Source organism: Giraffa tippelskirchi, chromosome 12, assembly GCF_054371585.1.
Source record: "Giraffa tippelskirchi isolate mGirTip1 chromosome 12, T2T-mGirTip1v1.2.pri, whole genome shotgun sequence".
Classification (NCBI taxonomy): Eukaryota; Metazoa; Chordata; class Mammalia; order Artiodactyla; family Giraffidae; genus Giraffa; species Giraffa tippelskirchi.
In genome coordinates this window covers 59,722,451-59,736,849 of record NC_137286.1, presented here as the reverse complement: position 1 = coordinate 59,736,849, position 14,399 = coordinate 59,722,451, and the positions used below count along the sequence as shown (strand labels likewise).

Below are 14,399 nucleotides of genomic sequence, written 5' to 3'. Positions count from 1 at the left end.
GGCCTGAGTCCATTTGGTAGATGTTCCAGACGAGATCCAGACATGAAATTTAAAAAGGAGTCCAGGAAAATCGTCACCTCATCTCCTGAGCAGCTGATCCTCTGCGTCAAAATCTTGCTTTGCTTTGGAAAATTTGCCCCACCACCTTCTGGTTTGATTCTTGTGTTCACTAGTCCATCTGATTTATTGTTGCCTCTGCATTCCAAACGCAGTCATGGGGGCTGTCTTTGGCTATAGCCAGAGCCTGCCCAGCTCAGTGCAGGGATCAGGAAATAGCAATTCGCATTCTTGGGTTATTATGTTTTTGAATGGAAGATCTTCTGTTGAGAGGGTTGGAATTAATATTTATTTCATGATACCAAACTGGTGCAAAAAAAAGATCAGTGGGACAATTGAATGGAATGGGGCAGTTCTATCCCCGTAAGAGTTAGCTATGTTTGCTGGGGAGTAACAGTGTCACAGCAAACTGACACTTGTCCATGATGTCACTGTTCCCATGGTGATAATCTAGTCCCATCTTAGGAAGTCTGAAGCTTATTTGGAACTAGGGAGACTGGTTAAGGTGGTACCACTAAGAAATAATTTCAGGATCCTATGTGGATGGCAACCTAGGCAGATGAACCTAGAACGTTCTTTGGTTTTCAATACTGGGAAGAGTGGATGGTAGCCAGGTCCACAGACTGGTTGAGATGCCTAAAAATGTGTGTGCAATTCCACACTTTCAGAAGATGGTCTTGAAGGACATATCTATTTTTAGAGGGACTTTTCCTGCCTTGTCTCTGAGTTTCATTGGGTTGTTTTGGTTAGACCGAGACTGAGAATGATTTATGGAAAACAAAGCTCTGCTCTGCTTCGAGCTGGTGACACTTGTGTGAGATGTCCTCAGGGGACACGTGCTGTGGACTGGCCCAAGCAGAAAAAGTGCTCCTCTGACCTTAGACTTGAAGCAGACAGAGCGGATGTTGACATAAATTTTCTGAATGAGAATGGCAATTTGTCAGTAAGTCTCCTGCAAGTGGAGAACAAAATCAACAAATGGTTTTTATATTGTTTTGCTATTAAATCCAAACAAAATCCGTTTTTTAGAAATACTTATTTGCAGAAAACAAAGACAGTTTGTAACAAAGGTCAGTGTGTACTTTGCTGAGGAAAGTACATTTCCATATTTAATTCCCAGGCCCTAGTAAAAAGTTCCAAGATATAGTAAAGATCCTACTATAAAGATCTTTACTAAAGATCCTATGGTAAAGTTAAATGCAGCTCCAGGGGAAGAGGTAGCCCCTTGATAAAACAGAAGAGTAGTTTCTCTTTAAAGCAAGTATGTATATCGTAACACTTAGGATTGTATACTTGTAAATCATGTATATGTATGAACATGTGTATATGAATAGCCCATGTCTCTCAGATTTTTTGTCTTTCATTTTTAGATTCTTTATAACCACAGTGTTCAATTTAAGTTGAATACTGAATTCCGGATGTTTTCTTAAGAAAGCGCATGCTCCTAACTGATAAAGTCCGCCTTTCACCCTTGCGTTACCTTGATTGCTCTTTTAAAAGTAACCTTGGTGAATAAAGGCAGTTAGACCCTTACTCTTTTACTCCATGAGTTAGTCAGTTTACATCTGGCAAAGAAAAGCACATTCAACAGAACATTGGTGGTTATCACCTTCTGAGGAATGCTTGGGTAATCCCTGAGGGATGAAGGATAATTTTCCCAGGATCTTTTGCTCTAACTTGGCTGTCCAGAGAGGATTTTTTTCCTAGGGAATGTCCTTGATTATATTCTGGGATTCCTGTGTTTAGCATTTTTAACTTTTCTAAGGTTATGGACACCTTTGGAAATTTGATGAAAGCCGTAAACCTTCTTGCAAAAAAATACACAGATACATACCAAATTTCGCACAGTTTCAAGGGTTAAAGCCATCTGTGTTAGAGTCTTTTTGGTTTGGGTTTTAACAGAGAACTCCCTGGACTTTGAACAGTAGTTGGCAGACTTCCCCTTCAGCCCCTGGCATGCATTCTGCTCAGTGCTGGCTGGGTCCGTCTCCCAGCCTGGGCCTGCCGTTCGGGCCCGCCCGCCCTCAGCGCAGTCGCGGAGGGGCTGCGGCCAGAAGCTGCTGTCCTTCCTGGTTGCAGCTCCAGCCTGGGACAGAGACTTACCCTCTTCACGCTTCCATTTTCTTAGCTGTAACTGAGGCTGAGGACAACATCTCCTCACAGGGTGGTAGTTATACGTGTGCACACATGCACGTGTGCATATGTGTGTGTGTGGACACGAGTATGCACGTGTGTGTGTGTGTGTGTGTGTGTGTGTGTGTGTGTGTGATGGGTGATAGGCCTTCCTGTTAACAAGACCAGTCTGCTGGGGCTTGCCAGTGCAGAAATACAGTCTGGCACTTCCAGGCTATAACCATTCCACAACGCTTTCACAGCCCTCAGATTTTCTAGACAAGCCAGCTAGCTCTCTGAAACAGCCCTTATACCAATTTATACTCTATTCATTCCCAGCATCTGAGTCTGTAAGGCTGACACCCGTCAGGTTTTGCCAGCATGCTGCGTGTGAGCTGCTGTCTTCTGGGGACTGTATCCTGCATGCCTCTGGCTGTTAGGAAGGAAGACTATCTTGTAAATCTTTCCTTGGTCATGTGAGTTGAAAATATCTCCTTTGTGTCTGTCCTTTTATGCCTATTACTTTTGTCATGTAGACATTTTCTGCATGGATTTAGCTAGATAACAGCCCTTTGCCTTCTGATTTCTGCTTTGTAGGTCTTGTTTTAAAGTGTTTTTAATATTGTAAAATCATAATGACATTTACTTGTATTTTCTTCTGACCCTTTCAAAGTTTTGTTTTCACATTTGTCCTGTTTAGAGTTTACTCTGTTTAGAGCTTATTTTTATGAGTGTGGTTTGAGGTGGGGATTTTAATTCATTTATTTCCACTTGGATCAGTTGTTGTCCTGGCACCATCAACTGACCAGTGTATCATTTTCTGGTTATCTGATATTTTAAGAAGAGTCAGGAAATCTGAATTTTATGTAGCTTCTCCTAATTTTTAATTGTTGGTGATTGGTTAATTTTTTTTTTTTACATACTTAGTGGTCCAAACAGAACATTTCTATAGTCTGAATTCTTCTGTGGCCACCAGCTTGCAGCCTCTTAAGTTTAGTGTGAGGCCTCTGGTCCAAAAGATCTGAGATGGGAACCAAGCTCCATCACTCACTGTTTGACCTCGAGTGAGTTGTCCACTTCTTAGAGTCTTAGTTTCTCATCAGTGTCATGGAGATAATAAATAGTATTTACCTCACCAGGTGATTATAAGTATAAAATGAGACAATGAAGGGAAATCTTTAGCATTGGGTCTGGTACGCACAGGTTTGATGTTAGTGTCATCATATCCTTATCCTCATCCTCACCGTTTATTCCTTCCTATTCCAGTCGACTTCTTTTTTTTTAATTTATTTATTTATTTTAATTGGAGGTTAATTACTTTACAATATTGTAGTGGTTTTTGCCATACACTGACATGAATCAGCCATGGGTGTACATGTGTTCCCCATCCTGAACCACCCCCACCTCCCTCCCCATTCCATCCCTCAGGGTCATCCCAGTGCACCAGCCCTGAGCACCCTGTCTTATGCATCGAACTCCAGTCAACTTCTTAAGCAGCAAAGAGTACTTTTTACGAAGATTAAGTTGGTAGGACTGGTATCCTTTTACTCATTTATGGAACTTATTGAGAACCTGTTCAATCTACACTAGCCCATGTTGATTATGAAATAGTGTGTGGGTGCTGGCTCAGAGATGCTTAGCATCCCTGCAGACATAAGATTTGGTCAGATGACTGGACTGCTGGAAGATGGGGCTCATAGTGAAGTAAAGGTATCGTGACAGGCTCTAGAGGGGCAGGGGATGTGTGCTGGCAAGAGCAGGGGAGAATCAGTGGAAGAGAGGACACCTGAATCTGGCCTTTAAAGGACTCACTGGAGTGGAGAGAAACAGAAAAAATGACCCCTGAGGAGCTACCACAATAATCCAAGCTTAAAGTTTCTGGACTCGGGACCAAAAAGAAAGAAACAAATTCCAGAGTCTTTGAGCAGCAGGAAATGGCAGTACTTGATGGTTACTGAGGTGGGGAGGGAGGAGAAGAGAGAATGACCGGGTCTGCAAGCTTTTGGACTTCAAGGAGAGGAAGACTTGAGGAGACTCAGCTGGGGTGAGCCCTTTGGATGTGGCCTGAGTCTGGGGCAGGTGTGGGCCTGATAGCTGGCCTGCCTTGGTGGAAGCCACAGCAGAATTCAAAGGATCACCTGGTCCTGGGAATAGAACATGGGACCATCATCCTCATCACAGAGGCAAGATGGAAATGTGTGAAACTGCTTAAAAGATGAGCGTTTGTTTATTCAAACACAGGCCCTGACATGCATGTTTTCTGTAGTCTGGGGATAGTCTTGAGGTCCAAGGTAGCTGCTCTGATCTGAATGTTTCTGCTCCCCCAGATCTATATGTTGGAACCCTAACCCTCAAGGTGATGTTGGTAGGAGATAAGGATGGAGCCCTCATGGTTGAGATTAGTGCCATGTAAGAGGGACCTCACAGAATTCCCTGCCCCTTTTGTCATATGAGGACACAACAGGAAGATTGTGGCTCAAAGACTGTGAGAGCCCTCACCCCCAACTGTGCTGGCACCCTAATCGCAGATTTCCAGCCTTCAGAACTATGAGAAATACATCTCCGTGGTATTTTGTTAGAGCAGCTTGAAGGAACTAAGACAGGAGCCTGAGGTACGAGCTGTATCCGTAAGTGTGGAGCAGTAAGATGTTGAACCCAAAGGCGAACCATCCACTCCCTGCCACATCTGGGGGACACTTCCCCAGGCTGGGTGTCTTCCTTTTCTGCTGCCTGTCCTGCCACAGGCCGGCCTGTTTTCTCTCACTATGCTTGGGGCCCACCTGACTTCTCATCAGCATTCCTTTCTAAGAGGCTAGCTTTTGTTTTTAACTAAAATGGAATGCTGTCATTTCTGCCTCCTGTCTGCAGAGCCCACCCCCCAGGCCTCTTGAGGCTGTCTGTAGTGGGGGCTGGCATGGTGGGTGGACTTTAGCTCACGAAAGCTGAGTCAGCATGCAGATGACGGCCAGCTTCCTGCGTGAGGACCGTCTCTTTAGTGAGGGGCTGTGGGGTCCTGCCAGCAGGCATTGACAGACCTGCGTCAGAAGCTGCTGTCCAGAGCTGCCCTGGGGCCTGACCTTCTCCCACACCCTCCCAGCCTGAGAAGCAGCCCACCCGTAGGGCCCCAGGACAAAGCACAGTGGGGAAGGGCCCTGGGTGCTGCTGTTGACCTTCACCTCAGGGCCACACTCACATTCCACATTTCACCCCCAAGAGGGTGGTTTTGCTGGGCTCAGCATTTAGCAAGAGACGTGGTTTCTTAATTATTCTGAAAAAGCTTCTCTTTGCTAACTTGGCACGTATTTCTGTCTATGGCCTTGTATTTTATTCTTCTGTACAAATACAGTTCTTAGTATGAGAGGGAGGGAAGCTGTTGTCAAGGCTGCTTCAGGCAAGTTTCAAGAACATACCATTGCAAGGGTCCTTGGAAGAATGGGAGAGAGTAAAGGAGACTTATAAGGCCACCTCATATGGTCCAAGAAATACAGGTAAAACAGGTGAAGTCTGGTGATACAGATAAAAGCAAACCTTGGCTCATTAATACCACTTTAATTAACTAATTAATAGCACTATGATTTCATCCACCTAAGACCTTTGAATTCTCTTAAAATAACCTGTCTTCTCTCCCTGTGTTATTGAGGTATCACTGACAAATAAAAATTTAAGATATTTAAAGTGTACCACTTGGCAATTTGTGAAAAGGATTCCCCACCATGGAGTTTATTAATATACTTACTTTTTGGGGGGGACGGGTGAAAACAGTTAAGTTCTACTCTCTAAACCAATTTCGATTATATCACACAGTCTTATCAACTGTAGTCACCAGGTTATATGTTAGCTCCTTGGGCAAGACAGACTATCATCTAAACTGGCCAGTAATCTTGACCGATTTCAGGTCATTAAATCAGGTCCATACTCTCTTTTTTCACTTGCGTGTGCACCTCTTCTGTTTTTCAAATTTACATAAAAACAAGCATATCTAGATGTGCTGCTCAGTGAATATTTGAAACCAAGCGCTCCGTGTGACCGGAACCCGGGTCTAGTGGTCGGAGAGCGCCAGCCCCTGGGAGGACCCGCTGTGCCCTTTGCTGTCCTCTCAGGGGAAGCCGCGCCTGAGCGCCTCAGTCACGAGGTGGGTCTGTGTGAAGTGGACCTCCGTGTGGCTGCCCTCTGGCAAACACTGCCTCAGCCCGGCGGATGCCCTTCGCTGGGCGCGGCCCCAGGCTGCCCTCTCTCATCCCTCTCCCCACAGCCGCCAGCCACCATGCCTTCTTCCAGCTCAGCTGCCATCACGGTGTGGGCGTCTTCCCTCACGCCCTGCCTGCCGCTGCTCTCACACATTTCATTCAGGCAGGACTGTTGCGGGAGATTATGACTCAGGGTACATTTGACCATGAGCAGGCTAGGTCAGGAGTGTGTCCCTCTTCCCAGGCAGCACTTGAATTTCTGCAGGGAACACCTCACATCCACGCTTAGGTACTCCTTTGGGATATCTGGCCCTGTGGAAGCCTCAGTTGGGTCGTTTTCCACATCCCACAGGACCGACATATTTTTAAGGAAAGCACATCTTGACCCCCGCCCCCTAAACCCCACCTTTCCCTAGGGAGAGGGGGCGTGTGATGGTGAGCGAGGTGGATGGAGGAGCCTCAAAGCTGTGAAAGGAGAACTGGTGAAGGTCCCTGGAATTACTGACAGAAACAGGTGCTCAATGGTGAAGTTGGTGAGCAAATGGGAATATAGTAAAACTTCTAAAATCCACCAGCATTCCTCACTACAGGCACACTCGTGTGTGTCCACGCACAAATCCACACGCGCATGTGCACACCCAGGAAAGCTTGCCGAGCTGCAGACACCGAGCAGGCTTGGCAGAGTCTGTTTCCCTTTGTGGTGCTTGGGGAGCACTCACAAGGGTTTGGAGGTCTTTAAAATGAAGCTTGACCAGTGACCCCAAGCAGAAGCCCCTGAGCCCCTGTGCGCCCTCCTTTTGTAGGAGCCCTGTCTGCTCCCTGGGGATCCTCTTCCCAGACACAGGCACCATCTTACTGGAGCATCTTGTCTCCGTGCGCCTGGCTCAAGCTGGATGTGGGCTGTTGAATGTCAATAGTTATTTTTCTTCCCTCCCCATCTCCCAGTATATTTCAGTTTCCACAGAGTGCAGCAAACCTTTTGTATAAATTTTTCGGTTCCAGTTTGTGAATCCCAGGGAGAGTGGACTCCTCTGTTTACACTTCACTCACTTAACTTCTCTTGTGGGAGTCTCGGCTCTAGCCCAGCAACCCTCGAGTCCTCTGGGGGTCTTGCTGTGTGCTTCCCTCACCAGCGGTGGCATCTCTTCCTAAAGCCCTAGATCCTGGAGGTGCCTGGGACGCCCAGAGTGAGGGCATGTTTGTCCTAAGCCGGAGTGCGACCCAGCACACGTTGTCTTTTCTGGTTCTGACCGTAATCAAGCGCCACACACACACACACACACACACACACACACACCCATGCACACACAAAGCAGCAGCTCACGTGGATATGACACGGCTGCATGAGCTTGCCTGTAGCACAGAGGCCGCTGGGATGGTCCCAACTTAGCAGGAAGCCATAATGCAGGCAGCACGGCTGGACAGCTTCCTTGGGGATGTATCAGCACGTTCACTGCTTGGATGGGCACTCCGTCTCTCCCCACCTCACTCCCAGCCCCCACCCAGCCATTCTCCTTTGTGGGAGGAGTGGGCCACAAGAAGACGCTGTCTGCATTGGTAAACACACTGGCGTGGGTTTCTTTTATCGTCACTCATGCTTTTGGTGTTACATCTGAGAAGGCTTCGAGTTTCCCTCTGATCAGATTTACTTCTGTTTTCTTCTGGAAGAGTTATCGTTTTAGCTCTTACATTTAGGTCTACAATCCATTTGGAGTTCATTTTTGTGTATGATCTAAGGAAGGGGGTCTGACATTGAGTATCTATTTGTCTCAGCACCATTTGTTGAAAAAGACTCTTGTTTCCCCCATTGGATGGTCTTGGCACCTTTGTCAAAAGTCAGTTAACTGTAAATATGAAGATTTATTTCTGGATTCTTGGTTCTGTTCAGTGGATCTGAATGTCTGTGTGTGTATCACAGTGCTTTGATTACTCTAACTTGGTATTAAGTTTCAAAATCAAGCATGTGAGCCCTTCAGGGTCAGACTTGGAAGCTATTACCTTCACACTTTCTCTATTTACTGCTTCATTTGACTTTTAGTGAACTGCTGGGTTTTTAGTTCATCAGTGCTTCCAGGTTAGATAGATGTTTGGCACAGACAGTTTTGTATTGCAGTGGCCACTTCTGCAGTGCTCATGTTTAAGGAGGGAACCAGTGCTGCTTTTTAAGCCATTGCCTCCCACCCCCATCCATGGTGTAGGGTAAAGACCTTAGTTAACTCATCTTGCTTCCGCTGTGACTAACCCCAGGGGACCCAGAAGAGCAGGAAGATAGGGATTCCTACTTGTGGGAGAATTACTAAGACAAAGCTGAGTCTGGGAGGGGCTGTCCTGCTGTGCCCCCTGGAACATGGGGGCCCTGCACCAGGGCAGAAAGCCATGGGCAGGGCCAGGCTAGAAAGCAGTGTCCCTCAGTCCCAAGCAGTGGGACCACCCTCTCCTACCCTTGCCATCTCTCCAGACACTTACCGTGAACCTTCTTTCCCGATTTGTTAGAAGCTGTGCCTGTCCTTAGGCATATATGGGGCTCAGTCCACTTTGTGCAGAACCCTTTAGGGGGGTCAGTGACTTACAGTGACTCTGTGAACCACTGATCTCAGAGACTGCAGAAGCAGAATTACAGAGAAGGGCCTGAGTCCGTTAATCTAATAGTATAGAGTTAGGAAATATAAGCAGCGTATATAGGAAATGTAAATGAAAAGTGATTTTCCTTATTGCAAGTGATAAGAACTTCATTGTGCCTGATAAAAGACACGGTTTTTGAGAATGCAGCCAATTTTCTTTGTTCATAGAGTCTGCATTTGTGAATTCACCTACTCGTTAAAATTCATTTGAAACTCCCAAGTCGGTACTTGCAGTACTTCTGTGGTCATTTGCAGATACATGGCGAATGGTGAAATACTTGAGTCACCCAACAGGCATGTTCCCAGGAGAGGTCAAACAAGGCAGTGTTTTCCTTTCTTGTTTCAGTTCTCATGCTATGAACAACTGTCCTTTTTGAGGTCTCTCTGGCACCTTGTTTTTCATATTTTTCTGCTTTTAGTGGTGATTTTGCTATTTCAAGTGGCCTCCAAAGATAGTGCTGAAGTGGTGATTAGTGTTTCAAAGCTCAAGGTTGCCACACGCCTTGCAAAGAAAACACAAGATGAACTGTGTTCAGCCTTGAGTTATAGCCTGCTGGCACTGAGTTCAGTGTTAATGAATCAATGATACGTATTGAATAGGTGTCTTTAAACAGACACACATAAAACAGGGTTATGTGTCAGTTGACAGAATGTGATCAGAGGCTCACAGAAACCAAATCCTGTATTTCCCCAGGACCAATTGTTCTCTATTCCAGAATTCAGGGTTCAGAGCTTCCTTTTAGAATCCAAGTACCATGAGTAATAAGAATAGACCATAGTTACTTTTCATTTGTCACATCCTAGATTCTAAGACATTTGTTCCTAATGCCGTTCACAAATTCAAATCATACCTCCAACCACTTCGTGAGTTTCCAAGAGCACAAGGACTTGTTGACAAGCCTGAGCGTGAAACTCGGTCTCTACTGCTGTGATTGCTGAGAGAATAGATGTAAATTGAGATCTCATAATTGGCAGCGTGGTATGCCAGGGATAAAACCATGATGGTGTTGATTCCTGGAGCAGCTGGTGGGAGAAAGCTGACCATCTCTCTCAGAGGCAGAGCCCAAGAAGATCTGAGTAATGGGCAACAGGGCCAGCGGTTGTAAACTGTTGACATAGACAATTTGCTGGATAAACCAGAGTTTATACAATTGGATATTGTTTACTCTTTAAATCTAGAAAAGATCATATGGCCAACTCTAAGTCTAAGAATTATGTGTTTACACCACACAGTTTTCCACTGAAAAAGAAATTAAACCATCTCACCCAATTTGCTCCTCAAGCTTGTACTCCCACCACGAAAAGGAATGGAGAAGAGTGTGTCCACACTGCATTGATTTGCGTGAGAAGCTGAGTTGGGAGGCTCTGGTGGATGTGGTCTGCTTTGTGATGAATTAGATACACGTCTCCAGGCATCAGGAAAACACTTTATAGCCCTTCATCTCTAACTCCAGTATTTCAGACTTTCCAAAATGTATATTGCTTTTCCTAATCTGTGCCAAGGGTTTCATAGAGATGGAGTGAGTCGCCCTTGGGATACAAGCACACACTCAATTATGTGTTGACCGTGAACTTCCTTCATATCTACTGCTTTCAGGGCTGTGCACTCAGAATCAAAATCCGAGTTTTTGTTGTTGGTGTTGGTTTGTTAGTCTCCCACCCCTGTCTCAGTTGTATGTCACCTTGAATAAATGGAATATAACCAATAACTTTAATTTTCATAGTGAGTACATATTCATTGTACTAGGTTTAAGCCAAAAGGAAGAAACGGAAAGATCTGTAATGACTTAATCATGTCCTAGAGGTAGCTCTACTACAGTTAATATGACCGCATATATCCCTCAAGTATTTTCATCTTTATGATTAAAGAATTTGGACTTAAACATGTGAAACCTTTACTGTATCCCACCTATATCTCAGCATAAGTGCACATTAAGATTTATGAAAATCCTTTAAATCCTTCAAGCTTATCATTGTTGCAGGTTACCAAAACTTTGGTGTGGGAGGCCCAGGGTTTGCCTGCGGGAGCGTGGGTGCTGGAGAAAGAGCGTGGGTGCTGTGTTTGTACCCAAGTCTGAGCCCTGATCAGCCATGTAAGTGGATGCTGAACCTTCACTTCCCTGCCTGTAAAGTGGGGCCATAATACCTTCCAAATAAGAGAGGACCACGCATGCAGAGCTGAACGCGCCTGCGAAGAGAACCCTAATAAATGCCAGTTGCCTTTCTGCTTCGCTTTTGTTCCAAGGAGCTCTGCAAACATGTGGAATTGATGTTTTTTAAGATTTCAAAACTAAGCTCTACTCTGATTTCTCTGGTGGAGAATTTGAAATCATGGAAGGCCGAAACCATTGAAAGCACCACTCTAGAGTCTGAGAAATCCTTGCTGTCTGTGGGGAATTCCAGATCCACCAGAAGGTCCCTCTGCTTCCACAGTTTCAGCATGGACATTAGCAGAACTTATGTTTACAGACTTCATTTTTTAATTTAAAAAACAAAATCAATGCTGAGAAAACTGGGTTTTCCTCATTTCTTGACAAGCGCCGAGGGGGCCTCTGATGGGGTTTTCAAGCTGGTGCCTTTGCAGAGGTAACAGGGTGTCTTCGTGTCTCCATTGCACCCTGCTCTCTACACGGCTGTCCCCAGAAATCATGGAACAGTGCTGGGCTTTGTTTTCCCCTGCAGCTCCTGGCTTAATTACCATCTGTTCCCTACAGCGCTCTTACAACAACCTGGGCTTCTCTCCAGACTTTGTTTTTCGAGTTCTAAGCATTTTCCACAGCACTGCTCATAAACTTGCAAGCTCCTAGGCTCCATTTTGGGGCTGTTTTTGTTGAGGTGTTTTGCCTTGCTTGGTTTTATGACCAGGCAGTTCACAATTGGAATAAATCATTAAAAACACTAGACCTTAATCCACCTTTGCCTGGGAGCATCTCTTATAAACCGAGGCTTCATTTTCTAGTTTAAAAAAAAAAAAAAGTCATCTGCATCGTGGAGAAACTAAAATGCGATTATTCAGAGGCCCTCCCCTTAGTTGTTCCCCCAGCCTTGCGTGTTACCCAGTGAGAGTGGAAACTCACGATGCCCCATCCTGGTGCTGAGTGGTATTTGAAGTCTGCTGGTTCAGCAGGCGTTCCTGGGACAGCAAGCTCAGCATAGCTGGCCCTGGATGTCTGTCTTTCCCCCTCACCAGACGACTCCTCGGGGCGAGCACATCTGATTGTTTCCGATTGATTCACTGACCCGGGAGCCTGGGCACGACCAGGGGTGCGTTTGAGTGTGTGCGTGTGTGCGGCACGCAGATGCTGTCCATGCCGTGTGGAAGCTTTCCGCCCCGCTCACTGCCGGAATTTTTGCAGCAGCCCACAAAGCATTTTTAAAACAAAACTAGAATAACGAACTTGAAGGCACCTCAAAGGCAGATCGTGTCCTTTCTGGTTGTCATTTTCTTCCTTCCCGTCGTCTGCATTAAGATGCCTACATGCAAAAAACACATCTTGGGGCCAAAGAGCATTTCCTTTCTTTTCTTTCTTTTTTTTTTTTTGTGGAAAACAAAACAAAAACTTCAACCCTAGCCAAGCACATTTCCAAATAAAAGCAGACATGTGCCGTGGTGCCCGGCTCCTGTGCTGAACTGGTCTGCCCCTCGCGGAGGTTGTGAGGGGGGCCCTGTGTGTGGCGGAGGTCTGCCCCGGCCTAGTCTTGATGTCAACAAACAGAATGTAGGTTTAGCTCTTTGGGAGCCGGCAGAGAGGTTCATTTTTAATTACTAAATACCTGTACTTACTGTCTCTGCCGGCTCCTTCCCTCCCTGGCCCCTGTGCCCGCAGGGCTGCCCTTCGCTCCCAAGATTCCTTAAGCGCTTTGAGGGAGCTGCGTGCTGCCACAGCCCTTCCCAGGGTGCAGGGCCGGTGGGCAGAGGCCCTGGTCACTGGTGCCACCGGCCCGTGCATGCCTGGCTGGAGCCACTGCCCGCTCCGCACCCTTGTGAGTGCACAGCGAGGCTGGCACCTGGCCCTCCCAGGCCTGTGACCCGCCGACCGCTGCCCCCGGCCCCTGGCCCTCATTCGTGTCACAGGACACCGTGGAGAATCGGCCGCCACCAGCATTCAAGTCTTGTCCCAGCCCCTGTCCTTGGAGGGGATCACGGGGATGCCCTTCCTAGGTTCAGAGCTGGGGAGGAATGTGCAGAGCCGCCACGGGCAGTGTCAGCCCGGAGACCGGCAGCCATGCACGGCTGATGCCCGTGACCTACAGCTGTGCCCAGTCCATCCAAGGCCCTCTCCTGTTCACAGGCCTCTGTACCAGGACAGCTTTGCTCCCATGGAACACCCATTGCCCCCGGCAGGCCGGCCCCCTCTGTCCTCACCCCCATCGCTCCCCAGAGCCTGGCCCCTCTATCCTCTGTCCTCCCCCCATCACCCCCTATAGCCTGGGCGCCTCCACTCTCTGTCCTCCCCCCACTGCCGCTGGCAGCCTGGGCCCCTCCATCCTCTGTCCTCCCCCCATCCCCCCGGCAGCCTGGGCCCCTCCATCCTCTGTCTTCCCCCATCCCCCCCACAGCCCGGCCCCTCCGCCCTCTGCCCTCAGCCCCTTGCTCACAGTGTTGTCCTGAGTCTGGTTCCCCTAGCCGCGCTGCTTCAGTTCCCCCACATCAGGGAAGGTCCTGGGGTCCCTCTCGTGTGTGCAGGGATGAGCCACTGGACCGTGGGGTCCGTCTTCCCAGGTAGCTTCCGGGCCCTTACTCGTCCGGTGTCTTTCATTCCTCCCAGGATCTGGTCTCATCCTGCGATGGGCTCCTGAGACATTTTCCTGAGCCTTCCCACTGTCCTTGGCCTGCTCTGAGTGAGCCCTGGCCCTGGTCTGGCTCACCCCCTGAGAGCATTAACCCTAGCGGGGCTGGGCCTGGGGCGAGGGACGTGGAGGCCCGGGGCACGGAGTCTGAAGGGGCCTGCTCACCCCCTGGGGGTCCTCTCCCTGAACCTTGCACGCTGGGTACCTCCCCTTGCTGGTCTCGCCTGGCCCCGGCCCTGGAGGTGGAAGTTGGCTGCCTCAGCCTCTAGCTCCCGGTGCCAGTCCAGGGGACCTTGGGAAAGGTACCTTTCCTCTCTGAACTGCGGTTTCCCTCTTGCCTCCATCCTGGCTAATGAGGACTTCGTTGGATAAGATGTGCAAACTGCTCAGCCTGATGCATGTCAAATGCTCGAGAGATGCTTGTGGTGGTTATTATTATTATTAGACAAATACAGAAGCATCCCACACCAAGCAGCCAGTCTCCGTGAGCTCTGGAGAGACAGGCCCAGTCCCGTGGTCATCCTCGCCCCTGCTTGCCCCTCTCGATGGTGTGTGATGTTGACCGTGTGGATTTGCCCTGCGAGGTCAGGACCTCGCATGTTCTGAAGAGGATGTGTTTTGTGTCTCTGCT

The 14,399-nt window shown here is 47.8% G+C and overlaps 1 protein-coding gene and 1 long non-coding RNA gene across 5 annotated transcripts in view; one reads left to right on the top strand and one right to left on the bottom strand.

Annotated features, from left to right (window-relative positions):
• The window catches only part of ADAMTS17 (ADAM metallopeptidase with thrombospondin type 1 motif 17), a 397,426-nt gene that overhangs the window by 151,694 nt on the left and 231,333 nt on the right, over window positions 1-14,399 (top strand). The window lies entirely within an intron of this gene.
• Window positions 9,512-13,953, bottom strand: LOC145530282 (uncharacterized). Its single transcript, XR_014071632.1, has 2 exons — window positions 13,577-13,953; window positions 9,512-12,451 (listed from the first exon to the last, which is right to left on the bottom strand). It is a non-coding gene; the product is annotated as an uncharacterized LOC145530282 (long non-coding RNA).